At 38.4% G+C, this 14,951-nt stretch overlaps 1 long non-coding RNA gene across 1 annotated transcript in view; it reads left to right on the forward strand.

The window, feature by feature from the left end:
* The first annotated feature begins 375 nt into the window (after positions 1-375).
* LOC112451040 overlaps positions 376-14,951 on the forward strand; it is a 55,440-nt gene continuing 40,864 nt past the window's right edge. Inside the window, exon 1 of the long non-coding RNA XR_003039772.1 lies at positions 376-444. This is a non-coding gene — a long non-coding RNA (uncharacterized LOC112451040). The remainder of the gene's footprint in view (positions 445-14,951) is intronic.

The following is a 14,951-nucleotide window of genomic DNA, read 5'->3' on the forward strand; positions in this document are numbered from 1 at the left end:
CGTGCGTTGAGGTGAGCCCGACTATTTCTAGCCGGAACCTCTCAACCACACACACCAGCTCAGGCTCCTTCCCCACCAGAGAGGTGACATTCCACGTCCCTAGAGCCAGCTTCTGTAGCCGAGGATCAGACCGCCAAGGTCCCCGCCTTCGGCCACTACCCATCCCACATTGCACGTTTTTTATAGCAGCCATCAACACATAATCATTTTCTTCTTCTTCTTTTAAATACTGTGTATTGGTTTATTTGAAGAGTGGAACAGCGCCCCCCGGGGTGTAATGGCTGTTCTGTGTTATTCAACCACAGTGGCCAAAAAGGGTACTGCAGCCTTCACGAGAAGACCCCAGGTGAAAATTGAATCCACGAATTAAAGTATTAAAAAAAAAAAAAAAAAACCTGGACGTGCACTTGACGCTGCGAAGAAACTTTTGAGTAAATTTTAAAGGTTAGTAAACAGATAAACAAGACAAAACTATTAAACTTTACATAATATTTTAAATTTAACTGACGCAGGAGTTATAACTGTTTTTAACAGCGCGCCGCTATAAGAATAATTAAAGGAGAGGAAGGCTTCTGTTACCAAACTGTTTACTTTTTAAAGGTACCGTCTGCGTAAGAACATTAAATGTAAGCCAAATATCCACACTCCTGTGTGTATATGTATAATTTGACTGTTCGCTGCTGGGTTTTTGTGCTCTCTTGTTGTTTTTGGTGGTTTTAAAACCAGTTAGCTGCTCTGGTTTTCTGCGACAGCTTGAAAGTCTTCCTACTGTAATATAATACATCGCTGAATTGGTTATATCAGGGCTCTTAATTAGGAAAAGCTGAATTATTAGAAGTTGAGCTGTACTGATTACGAGACTTGCTCAGTCCAAGTGCGCATGCGCCAAAGAGACCGAGGGGTCAAAGGTCAGGGCGCTTTGTTTACTGACGTTTGAACGATGTGAAAGACATAGTGTTTTAAAGCTTAGTTGTATGATTTGAGGGTTTGAGGATAAATTTAAGTTTTAGAAAGAATGTGGTTGTTTCGTTGGTTTTTGTAAGACTTTTTTTTATTTATTTTTACATTTTTTTATTTTTTTAAGGTTTTAAAAAGATTAGTTTTCTGCCGGTTTGTGTTTGATTGCTTTATTTGTCATTATGCTGACATAGAGATAATTCAAACAATCATGCTTGATTTGCTCTGTAATGTTACAAACTTAACAGCAGTGTACATTTTGTTTTGTTGGCTGCATGTATTGATAAGATTTTCTGGTATCTTCTGCAGGGTTTGATGAGGAATAAATGACTCATTTTAATGTAGACCTTTAGAAATTATTCAAAAAAGGTTAAAAAACAAAAACAACTGGACTTCTATTCTGTAGTTGAAAGTAGCAGTCTAAACCATTTTTTCTTTCTTTTTAGTCTTTTTTTTGGGGGGGTTAGGGTTAGAGGTGAATCATTAAAACCTCATAAACATAATAGTTTAATGTTACAATCTAATAGAGTTAAAATAACTACTTTTTTATTTAGCAGTGGAGCTTTATTTGGATCAGTACACATTCTTGACTTGTGGTACAGTTTACAATGCTTGCTATGAATGCAAGCATAAATGGATCCATGTTTTCTCTCCAAATGTAATATTTCCTATCTAACAAATAAAACCTATAAGGCCCTGAAAGATAAAAGATTAAATATAACGTTTTTTATAAGTTAGCACAATACTCTGGTTAACTTCCTTAAGAGTCTGTTTGTTTTGTGTTGAAAAAGCATCATTGACACAAGAGCATAGTCTAATATAAAAAAGATTGCTTTGTTCACAGATGCTCCTGACTTGTAATTTAATAAGAACAAAGGCAGAATTTGCCCTAATTAATTGGCTTATTGATCAGTCTATCTCCAGATCTTTGAATGTTTGCAGCCAGCGTTTATAAAATTTCAATCAGTGAATCATTTCTGCTCATATTCAGAGGATGAACTCCACAGAAACATCGGTTTAGCTCAACTTTCAACATATTTTTAAACCTTGGTATAAACTTACCCTGCTCAGGCCTTTGTGGTTTAATTGGGCTAGACTGAACAGAAGAGAGGTAAAAGCTTGTTTTCACATCAGCGGAGGCTAAATATGGGACACTGCTGACTGTCTCTTCTTACAAGTGCAGAAACAAACTAATCTGATTAGCACGCATCCCCCTCTTCAATGCTGAGTTGGGTCCAAGTCCCAGAGGCAAGAAGCTAAACGTTTTCTGCTGTTTTCCTGCAACCAACTCATCACATTTCATTTTTTCCCAGCAGTAGAACCAGTCTGTTCCTGCTCTCCATTTTCTAATTTTCCTCCCCCGTTTCTTTCCTTCATTCTGCTTCGTTCTCTCAGTCCCTGACCCTCTCAGCTTCCCATGTTCTCATTTATTTCTTTATTTTGCTAACATTCAGTCCCCTTTTATGCTCGCCACCTTCTTTTTTTTATTTATTCTCCAGACCTTTATGTTGATTGATTTTATGCCTCTCCTTATCGAGCGGAGCAGCCATTGTCAATAAATATCGCCTGTCCTCTGTCCCTGCTCAGACACACACGCAGCAGGAGGGCAATGAAATTCAGTTTTTGTGCTTTTTCAACTTCACTCTGAATCCACGTGGCGTCCTTTGGATCAAATTTTTTATTTTGTTAGCCCTATTTCATGTTGTCTAGTAAAACAGAACTAAAGCGTGGGGAGGTGTAATCACTCTGCAGATGATGAGACAAATTATTGATGTGGATTTTTGAGTTAGCTTCCACTTTTCTGATTATTAAGCAGCAGTTGTGATAGATTCTACTGGATTTAGCAGGAACACTGATGGTTTTTAAATGTAATTCACCTTACATGTTATATTTACTGTCCTTGGGGTATTTATTGTTGCACAGTTTTTGTTTGTGTAGGATTTAGTGACAACATTGCAGCTTGAATAAGCCTCATTTAATACTCCTTTTTTAAATCAGTGGTTCATGTTTTGAAGTGTAAATCTGTGGGAAAGTTAAGAACAGTTAGTATTCTATGTGTTGTAGATCAATGTGGAGAAATCGAGTTTATTTCTGATCAGACTGACGAGCTAAAGGCTAACCTGAACAGGGCCAAAGTGGATATTCTTTGTTTTAAAACGACTACGCTTCATATCGGTTCATGCAAACACTGTTTTGTAGAACTTTATACCACCATAAAGTTCACATTATGTGGTTACACAGAATTGTTTAGTTAATTTTTTTTGTGCAAAAAGCATCACGTCCAGGAGCTCCTCTGGCAAGACTGAGATGATATTTCTGCTGGAGTAACTGTGTAGTTTAATATTTACGACAAAGTAAAGATTTGAGAGCCCTTTAATTCAGTCTCACTTATCTGTGATTGTGGTTTCTACCTAACAGCCTCATTATCGTGTTCTTGATTCTTGTGGAAGTACCACTGTTGCTTCTTGAAATAATTTAGGACTTTAACTTTTAAGCTTGTCATTTTTTTGTGTTGTTTGTTCTCATAGCCAGGTCGTTTCTAGGCTTTGATTGAAGGCTGAGTTTAATCTAATTAGCGGATGAAATTCACTGCCAGCCGTTGTTTCTGTCAGCAGGAGCCTTTCTGGTCTGTGCTGGGAATTTCAGGGGTTTGCAGCTTATTTGTGTGTGTGTTGGAGGCACAGGCGGATCCCCTTTCCCCCAGGGTTATATCATTACACGGATAATTAGGCCGGGTCATCCAGCTAAAGAAGAAGGCAAGACAGCATTTCAAGTATATTCAAGAGGACCTCTTTGGGAATTAAACAGACGGACACTCAGACGAAATGATGCAAAAGTTTTATAGTATCAAATGAAAAATTTATACTAATATGCATGTTGTGTGGTGTGCATTAAAACAAGTTGCATGAGAAATAGAAGGGGTGTTCTTAAAAAGATGTTTGACAAGGAAAATATTCGTGTTTCATCGTTTTCAGGATTAAAAAGAAACAATTCAGCGCTGGTTATTTTTGACTGAATTGCTTCTGAATTTCCTCAACTTATTCACTGCTGCGTGGCACAACTTTATACCCTACGAGATGTTAGACAAGAGCAAAGACTGATTTGTGTGCAAACTGCAGGAATGGACTGACAGTGAGCCGCGTTATGATGCAGGAATTACGAAGTGTTTTATTTTTTTTCTGACTCGTCTTCGATCCACGGTCTGGTGGTGTTTTCCCAGCCAGTTCAAAACATGACTCATAGCAAGCCTCTGCCTAAAACAGGGATCAGTACCGGCTCCATCACACCGGAGACAAGGAAATTTGAAAATATTTCAGACTAAAGCTGCCAGCAAAACATTAGGTATACACATATTTCCTGTGATAGGACTGATTATCACCCGCCACTGAAGGTAAAAGCTTAGTGACAGTGTTTGCCCATGTCTGTGTGTGCATGCTTGTTTGTATAGTTAGCAAAATATCTCATGAATCACTGGATGGAATATATCAGAACTTTTGTTAAAGATGGGGGCCACAGAAAAGTGATCATAGCAAAGGCAAAAATGTCTCTAACTCAGCTGAGGGTGATTAGGACAGTGATCTGATTGGGCAAATATATTCTTGGTAACAGTTTGTCCCTCTGATTTATTGCAATCTTTTGAGATATTGTGATGATGATGAATGTTTATATATTGTACAGCCCTATTTAAAACCATACTATGTGCTTTAGATTATGCTTGTGAAACAGAAACAGGAACCAGAATACCTACTAGCTGTAGGTAAATCAAATTAGTTATATTCGGAGTCTGAGATCAGCTTTTGTTTTGAAGCCTCAAAGAAGAGAGCCATTTCTTTAAAGTTTTTGTGTTAGTTGCTTTTTTAAATAATCTAAATCTTAATTTTTTGTTTTATTACTAGCAAGTAAAATAAGGACCAGGAAACTCAAGTTTTGCAGACCGTTATGTGCGGGACAAAAGCAGCTGAAAGAGCCAAAATGCCGCCAAGATGTTTTCACAGTCGTCCAAGACAAAGAATCAAAAAGGAAAAACAACACAAGAAATAGAGAAGATGTGAAAGAGCAAGAATGCTGAGCACAGAGGATCGTGATATCATTGTTTGTCAGTCTTTTGCTGTGACCATCTGTGGAAATATTTCACTTTTACAGAGCCTAACCTTGTACATAATCAATTAGATTGGACTGTGGATTCTTATTTCCGCTCGTCCTTCGATTTAACCGGATTCACTTGAAGACAAAAGGCCTCACTCGCTGAATTCAAACCCTCGCATCCACACACACACACATCATCCAGCATGTTTACCACTCTTCACAGTCCTCAATCACAGCTGAATTGATCCAATCTGAGCAGCCTTGGAGAACTGTATTCAGTTTTGTTAGCATTCATTTGGGTCTCTCGTTCTCGTCTTGCTTTTTTTTCTCCACTTTCTGCCCACTTCAGTCTTGGTTCTCTTTCTCCAACCTTGGATTCCTCAGAGAGCTGTTATTCTGAAGATAGGGACATGTCTGGGATGTGGCCCTGCTCGGTGAAGTTTTCTAACCTTTGTGGAGTTTTCAAGGATTGCCGAGCTGAATATTCTTTCATCGCAGGCCGGGCTCAAACTGGGAGCCAATTGGTGTCATCTACTTCTTTGTTGTAGAGCGTCTTCTTTGACCAGAGCAGTGAAAGCTGTCACCAAATTCATGTAATATAGACTTGTAGGCTTACAAAGAAGATGAGTGAGGGGTGATGATCCTCACTTACAGGAGGAATGGTTAAACAAAGACTGGACCACCACATAGAGTAGCTGCTGCTGTTGAAACCATGTAAAAGAGGCCTGTTTTCAGGCCAGAACCACATCATGTCGATATTTAACAAAATAAATAATTGGAAAAATAAATACATACAAACTGAAAATTGAATTTGGAAGCAGATTCACCATTCTTTAGGATGCACACTTTTTTTTTCTATTTTTCACAAACCTGCGCAGGTGTTTGCTTGCCTGGTCTCTCATTTTACATGATCAAGAACCTTTATGATTACGTTTATTTACGCTATTTATTATTTCACAAGTGCTGAACACTGCTGCAGTATCCTCAGGCAACCAGAACACTGTGTTCATTAATATAGCTGTAGGAGGTGTGTGCTTGGTTGTATGTAACACTGAAATGAGGCCAGTAGGTGTCACTATATTATGATGCTCCATAGGTGGTAGCTGTCAATCAGGTGACAGGTGAGGTAGGCTGGAAGAATGACTGCTTATTTATTTTGGACTTATTTTATATGCATTGTTAGCAAATAATATACATTATAATAATCAGTACATGGAAGGTGTTTAGACTAGTGTAGGCTTAGCTTCTAGAGTAGTAGAATTTTAACCTTGGTGAGCTGCTGAACTTTAGTTTTAAAAACCCAAACTCAGGACTGCCAAACATCAATTAGCCCCGAATGGAAAGACAGTCCTGGCTCCTGACCCGGGTAGTTGGGGGGGTCAGCACTGAGGTGACCCCACTTTGGACTCGTGACAGCAGTTTTGGTTTAATATTCAAAGAAAACTACTCAATCATGTGGTAGTTTAAAAGAAAACATTGAACTTGGCAAAGCTAGATGAAGCTCTTTCCAATCGGGCAAAAACAGAAAATATTTTTTTCATTTCTGCAACATGAAGTAACAAATATAATATCAAAATATAACTAATTATTTCAAGTTGGGCCCCAGTGTACAAAACTGAGTTATTCAGACTTTGTTGGATTCACACCCCATATTACATATAAAAGACGGACACAGTTATAGTTTTAGTGTAAGACTTAAGGATATTTACATTTTCCCTTTTTTACTCTGAACAGCTTTTGTTTTGTTGTTTGGTGCTCAGTTGTATTGTATGATTTCAGCGTGTACCCTGGTGTTGTTTTTATGTCAGTTTTTAATAAATTCAACAGTCATATTTTTCTTCAAATGTTTTTATGTGCATTTGTGTGCTGATCTTGAAGTATCATTGGTAAATTAAGTAAGCAAGTAAGGAAAGTTTATTTATAAAGCGCTTTTCACATACATAAAATCACAAAGCGCTGTACAATAATAATAATAAACACAAAAACCACCAAAAAGAAACGCAACAAAATCAAGAGATAAAAGCCTGAGAAAATAGAAATGTTTTTAAAAGCTTTTTAAAAAGCCTCCACAGAGTCAGCAAATCGGAGTTGCAAAGGCAAACTGTTCCACAATGTTGGGGCCACCGACTGAAAGGCGCGGTCCCCTTTAGTTTTTAACCGTGTTCGTGGAACAACCAAAAGATTCAGACTTTCAGAACGAAGACCACTGGCAGCAGAATATTTAATTAACAGTTGACAGAGATAGTCAGGAGCCTGGCCATGTAATGCTCTGTATGTCAGCACAAGAACTTGTAAAACAAATTCTAAAATCAACTGGGAGCCAGTTTAATGAATATAAAACAGGAGTGATATGACAAGATTTACTGGATTTGGTGAGGAGTCTGGCTGCTGCATTCTGTACAGATGGCAAACGTGAAATTGAGGCTTTATCCAGGCAGGAAAAAAGGGCATTACAGTAGTCTAGGCGAGATGATACAAAAGCATGAATGATTTTCTGTAAGTCAACTCTGGAGACCATTTGTCTGATTTTAGAAATGTTTCTTAAATGAAAGAAACAAGAACGGGAAACAGCCTTAATGTGTGAGTCGAAGCCTAATAAAGAATCAAATGTGACACCTAGATTTTTTACCTTTAATTTTACTAATGGGCAAAAAGATGCAATTGTCTGACTGATATTATTGTGTAAATGATTGGGAGCAATAATCATAGTTTCTGTCTTACTGGTATTTAGAACCAGAAAGTCACTGGAGAGCCAATCACTGATACGGGACAAACATTGGACGAGGATGGCCAACCTGTCCAATTGATGCGGTCTAAAGGAGAAGTACAGCTGAATGTCATCAGCATAAATATGATAGGAGATATCCGAAAAAGAAGCAAGTGGAATAATATAAAAAGAAAACAGAAGTGGACCCAAAACTGAGCCTTGTGGCACCCTTGCGTTGAGTTTCTACAACCTTTTCAAGTAATTTACTGAGAAAAGGAAGTTTAGAGATGGGACGTAAATTGGAGATAGTACCAGGGTCAAGATTGGGTTTCTTTAAAAAGGTGGTCACTACTGCTTTTTAAAAATGCAATGGGACGTACCCTGGTAAGCATTAGTAAATATCCTGTTCATCAGGGTGAGCAGGTACAGCACTTTTGGAATAATTAGAATATTGTCAAATTATTGATACTGGGGAAAATGTATCTATAGATAGATTTCCATCCATCCATCTATATATATATAAAAAGATGTATATATCATGATATCTGTTTATATCGAACACCACTGCTTAAATATCAGCAATCTTCTGGGGAAATCTGTGAATGTGAGTCTGGAAAACTCTGAAAACTTGAAGTAAAAACTGTAGCAGCCCTGAGTTTGTCTGAGTAGTAAATTATACTTTTAACAACCCCTCTGGAGCTGCTAAACCACATATTATTACCAGGATTTTTCATTAGTTGCTTCCTAATAACTTTTATAAGGTTGGGGACTAAAATTATGCAGAAGTCAAAGTGACCAATTCCTTGTCTTTTTATGTTCTTGTAAAGATTACATGTCATTTTTCTTATCCCCAAGAACAAGGTAATGTGCTTAAAAGTAAGTTACTGTGTTAGGGCTTTTAGTCTTAACCACCCAAATGTGTTCATTACACGTTAAAAGCCATGCTCACTTATTCCCACATTTCCTTTCTCTTCATTTTAAAGAAATATGTCTTTTCACAAACCGGTGACACGTCGGGGGAATTAGGGCTCCTTTATCTTGTTCAGTTGCTCGTCTTCGGGCCGTGTGGACCGGAGAAACCGGGTTCAAACAGCCCGTCCTCCTGAGTCACAGCTGCCTGGACTCAAAGATCTCCCCGATCCTTTTCTTTTTCTACTGTTGCTCCTCCTCCTCCTCCTCCTCCTCCCAGCAGATATTTGATAGGAGTTGAAAGTTGCCTCTTTGATTCTGCGTTCAGCCTGCTTCTCTGTCAAAGACACACAAACACACGATCAGGCTCTGATGGATGATGCATTATGGGGACAATAAAGGTGAGCAATTACAGTGTTTAACTCAGGACATTAATACGGCCCCACGCCCATCCAACGCTCTCAGGTTGTAGGGTGAGGTTAAGACTCATCCTTTAACCTGTCCTCAGGTGGATAATAGCTGCTTCTGTCCAATTAGGTGAATTGGAAGTAAACTTTTACAATAAACTGCTTGGGACAAATAAACTGGATTGTTTAGAATTGGCTGTTTTTTGTTCTGTCTTTAATACTTTGTTAAGGAAAAAACGAATTCTGTAAGTTTGGTCATGCAAGGATTTTTCTTTTAATTTTCTTTTCAGTGATTAATTTGTTGTTAAGCTTTGACTGTGTTCATCAAGTCGTATCAGTTCAATAAGGAAAGCAGTTAAATCAGATGTTTTAAACATCTACCTGTTCCTAAAGACAAATAACAACTCAAGTGCAGCATTTTTTCCAGAAACTAAATATTTGTTTCTGTACTTTAAAATAAGTTTATCATTTTAGCTGTTGTTATAACCTGCTACAAAGTTATTACCTTTTAAAAATAAATAATAAATATTAATCTAGATTGCTGTTTTTCTGCAGAATGTGGTCAGATTCCTTCTGTAGCTTTGAGAGGAAGAATGTTTTGATTCATGTTAATGATAATTTTCTAACTCAACAGAACTCAGTGTTTAACTTCAAGACCAATGTTCACAGGAATTACTAAGTAATCCATAAGAGATGTGATTTATGTAGACAATGATAGAAAAAGGTTTTGTGTGAAATTGGCGTTGTTTGTAACTTTAAGTTGACTGAGATTTTAGGGTTTTGGTTAATTTTTCTGTTTTTCGGACACCTGTTTCAGAAAGGGTGATTCATTCTGTTCATTCTGCAGTGGTTTGGCTTTCATTGAGTTCGCTCATCATGTTATTTTTATTTCTTTTAAATACATTAAATGCATATAAATAACTAACGATCACAATCAAGGACAAGATAAATAAATGAATGAATCAGAAATAACTACTATTTGGATAAATAAAAGCTGTACATTATTTAGAGAATCCATCAAGGATAAGAAAACTGACCTTATCTTAACAAGGAAGAATCCCCAAGTGTCCAGAAATCTTATGATGTTTGCAAAGACTTGAGTTTTTCCATCTGAATAACTGAAATCATGCCTGTCATCCACTTTGAGTCATTATATTCAATCAGAAACATGCATTGTGCAAAAGTCCTGAGTCACCCCTCGTTTCTTTATTTTGCCGACAAGCCTTTTTATAATCTATTAAAATGGTCTTGAGAGCTCCAGCCTCTCTGAAGGCCTTTCTAAGTTTTTTCACTTTGGCTGCTTTTTCACTCATTTTCAGCCCAGTACCTGATCATTTTCAGAAAAAAATGTTTGAGTCATTTAGTCTGACCTTTTGAGTCATTCAGGCATAAAAAGCTCCAAAACTCAATGGATGAACCAGTGTTGAGTCGGCACATAGCAGACAACTTGGCAAAGAATCAGTTTAATCAGGATCCTTAGGCACTTTGTTGCCAGCAGCCTGTCACAGACATATTTTGTGCCCATTTTTTTACCTGAATCGACTAAAAACACCTTTAATCACACAATTTGACAGAAAAAATAGGGGTTTAGCACCAACAAGGTAACTCCCTCATAAAGAAAATAGAGGTGGTTTAAAACTTTTGCACAGTACAGTGCAGAACACAAGGGTATGTGCTTTTAACTCGCCGTGTTTGTGTGTTTTTAGGATCTCCGTCTTTAAACAAGACAGCCACCACACACACACACACAATTCATGGTTTTTCAGCCCATCAGCTTTCAGTCAACCTGAGCTGCTTGAAGTCAGGTCTTAGCCATGTCACAGGTTGATCACACACACACACACACAGGCCCCAAGAGACTGAACTTGATCCCTGGCCCTACTGGCTTGTCAATCACCTGTAGGATTGGCTTACAGGTAATTGACAGTTGTTGGAGTCGGTCCCAGCAGCAGGTAAAGAACGCTGGAGAGCTCGACAGGTGAGCGCTGGAAGGGGTGTGTTAGTGTGACAGGTGAGGACTGAGTACAGTCATGACCATCTTATCTGATAGCAGTTAATCTTAGTGGTTAAGAGTGTCTTTAAAGAGTTTCTTTGACCGAGCAGGAAGCAATCTTTTATCAACAGCGGCCATTTTGTCTCGAGTGCATCAGCATTGTGTTTGTGCAGCGGTGCCGAGGCGTCGGACAAAACCCGACAACAAGAACAACAAACGCAAACAAACCAAATAAAAAGCCACATCTCAGAGGGGGGTAAAAAAAAAAAAGCTCTCAGAAAAACCTTACAAAGCAACGGTAAATAAAACGTATTCAACATTTCAGAAACCACCGTGAGAATTCATGAAATGCATGTATTTCGTAAAAACATGACAAATAAAACAACTAAACCTTTACAAAAAACCAAATAAATATCTAAAACATTTCAGACATTCAACTGACAACACTTCAGAAACGCTACTTAAAAAGCTTTGTGTTCAGTGTGACAGTTTAATGTTTATGGAATATAATTGTGTTTTCAGAAATTTTAATTGTTGTTGTTTCAGCTTCTCAGGTTAACTTTTAGCTTCCAAATGCAGTTTTTTAATGAGCTTCAAGTAAAAGTGAGTGTATTGTAGGTTGTAATGCTGTGGACATGGAGGTTTTTTTTTATTGTTTTATATTTCTGCATATTGTTAAACTTTATGCTTATTTTATGAGGACTAAAATACATTATTCTATAATTCACTCAAATTGTGTTTATTGTGGTGCGTTACCTTCCTCTGTACTGAAATAATCTCCCTGTGTCAGAGTCAAAATGCTCCTTTTTTTGTCAGCTTTAGCATAATTTGTCCGACCTAAATCTGGCCTTAAACCCTTTAAAATCCAGTCTGGAGATTTTTTAAAAAGGTAAACATTTAAATTGTGTTACAGGGTTGGCTGTGGCGTGTAACAGCTCTCGTCACATTCAAAGTGTTTTGGTTTTATTAGAAGTAAATAATCCTACATTTGTACCGTTTTTGGTTTCTCTCTGTTGAGGCATTGATGTTCCATTTCCTGCAGAGTGGCTTATTCAAAATGGCTGCCACAGCTAATCGACTGTAGCTAATACACATTTCTATAACTCAGTCGGTGTTACAGATATTGAGCTAAGATTTAATGTGGCGGTAGCTGAGAGTCGTTCACAACGCGTACTCTGAGTAAAACAGATCGCACATGAAATTGATTTCAAAGCTCATGGCAGCTTTCTGTGATGGTACAGGCCTAAAGAAGATTTTTTCTCTAGAATCTGTGCTCTTTTTCCTGAGCACTGCCTTCATCTATTCATCTTCCTCTGATCTTCCCCTCTTTCCCTGTCATTGTCCATCTCACCCCCCTCATCCTTCTTTTCTCCTCCTTCAGTGACAGTAAACAGGCCTCCTGCTGCGTGTCTCCTATTACAGCCTCCGTCCTGATTCCCCTGCTTCTTCTGACCTTACCCACCTCCCCCCCTTTTCCTCTCTAACCATCACTTGCTCGGCCTAAAAGCTTCTCTCCAGGTAAAAGATACAAGAGGTCCAGAACAATCAAAGAGTCAAAAGAAGAAAGTGACGACAGCAGCTGTGATGATGATGATGACGATGAGGGTGAAAATAAAGGTTCTGGTGATCAGGCCAGTAGCAGAAGTGATGACTGATGAAAGAAACCTCTGATTATGATCTTTAACATGACAAATACAGCTTGAATGTCGAAGCTAGACGTGACAATGACCAGTTCAGATCGTCTTTGGTATTCTATAAATGACTGAAGCTTAAAAGTAAAAGAAATGATTTTTTTTTTTTTTTTTTTTTATAAAAAGGCCACGTGGGAATTACTATTCAGGTTAAGAGTAAATTTGTTTTAATTTAGGATTGTTGCCATCATGTTACTAAACTGATGAGTTAATCAGAGCTTCAGTTGTCCTCATCTAGATCATGAATTAAACGGGCTAGTTCAGAACATTCTCTGTAGAAGAAGAACCTGAGGGAGATGGTGAACTATCAGGTTGTGGCAGGGGAGAGCGTGGCCAGACAGCATCGAACGGTGGTGTGTAGGATGAGTGTTGTGGTGACGAAGAGGAAAAGAGTAAAGTCAGAGAAGAGAACAAAATAGTGGAAGTTAAAGAAGGAAGAATGTTGAAGGAAGAATGTTGTGAGGAGTTCAGAAAGGAGCTTATAAAGGCTCTGGGTGGTAAGAAAAAGCTTCCAGATGACTGGGCTTCTACAGAAAAGATAAGGAGACCTGGTGGTGGAATAGTGAAGTGCAGGAAGTTATCCAGAGGAAGAGGTTAGCCAGGAAGAAATGGGACAGTGAGAGGACTAAAGAGAGTAGACAGGAATATATGGAGATGCAACATAAGGTGAAGAGGGAGTTAGCAAAGGCAAAACAGAAGGTGTATGATGAGTTGAACAGGAGGCTGGACACAAAGGAGGGAGAGAAGGACTTGTATGGACTGGTGAGACAGAGGGACCATGCTGGAAAGGATGTGCAGCAGGTTAGGCTTGTTAAAGATAGAAACTGTAATGTTCTAACAAGAGAGGAGAGGGTGATGAGAAGATGGAAGGAGTACTTTGAGAAGCTGACAAATGAAGAGAATAAAAGGGAAAGAAGAGTAGATGACAGTGAGGTTTGAGTTGATTATTCAGTGACATTTTTGATGCTTGATCATTTCAATGCTGCAACCTGACCACCCCTAGACAGGTCGTAACATTTGAATTGGGGGCTCGTCCGTTTTTCCTTAATTGGAGGACTTATTGGCTTGTTTAGCTTATTTGGCCGATTGCGTTGTTTTTCCTGGTAAAATGTTCTGGTCATTTCTTATATTCCTGGTAACATGTTTTGGGGGTTTGTTACGTTTTTTTCTCTCAGTTTCTTTAATTGTAAATTGGCACATCCGAGAAGTGGAAAGTCGCAACAAAGAATTGGAAGTGCAAGCCATGCATCTACTGATCCGAGCTATCAAGCTTGAAAAATGTTCATCTCCAGGCTCACCGAAACCACCAAACACAGATCCTACAGTTCCTGCTACACCTATGTTTGATATCAGCAAACAAATCGTCTTAGTTCCTGCATTCCGTGAGTCTGAAGTTGACTCGTACTTTGGCGCATTTGAGCGCATAGCCACTGCTTAAAGCTGGCTGAAAGAATTCTGGTCTTTGTTGATGCAGTGTAAACTTGTAGGAAAAGCTCAAGAGATGTGTGCAAGCTTGTCCATTGAGCAGAGTTTGGATATGAAACTTTGAAAAAAACTGTGTTGCAAGCGTATGAACTTGTCCCCGAAGCATACCGACAAATATTCAGAAACTTGAGTAAAACTGCCCGCCAGACTTTCGTAGAATTTGCACGGGAGAAAAGTGTTTTCTTTAACAAGTGGTGTCACTCATGTCAGGTTACCACTATTCAGGATTTGAAAGCGCTAATTTTGCTCAAAGAATTTAAGAAATGTTTGCCAGAATGCATTGTAACTTATTTGAACGAACAAAAAGCATCTTCGTTAACTGATGCAGCACTTTTAGCAGATGAGTTTACTTTAACTCATAAAAGTGTGTTTTCTGCCCAGAATTCGTTTCCCGAAAATTTTTCCGAACGAAAAATCAGATCTCCAAAATCACTGCGTCGTAATAGATCTGTTGCAGTGAAAGCAAACACGCGTGATTGCTTTTACTGTCACGAACCGGGACACCTAATTACAGTGTGTCCTGCTTTGAAGAAGAAAGAAGCTAGAAATGGCAACGATCCTACAGGGGTGGGGTTAATTAAGTCTCTTTCTAAGCTAAATGTGTGTGATAACAGTGAACAAAAATCACAAGTTCATGTTGATTTATTCATCCATTTATTTCGCAGGGTTTTGTTTCTTTAACAGGTGAGGAGAAAGACAAGGTTCCAATCACAATT

Source organism: Kryptolebias marmoratus, linkage group LG23 (genome assembly GCF_001649575.2).
Source record: "Kryptolebias marmoratus isolate JLee-2015 linkage group LG23, ASM164957v2, whole genome shotgun sequence".
Taxonomy (NCBI): domain Eukaryota; kingdom Metazoa; phylum Chordata; class Actinopteri; order Cyprinodontiformes; family Rivulidae; genus Kryptolebias; species Kryptolebias marmoratus.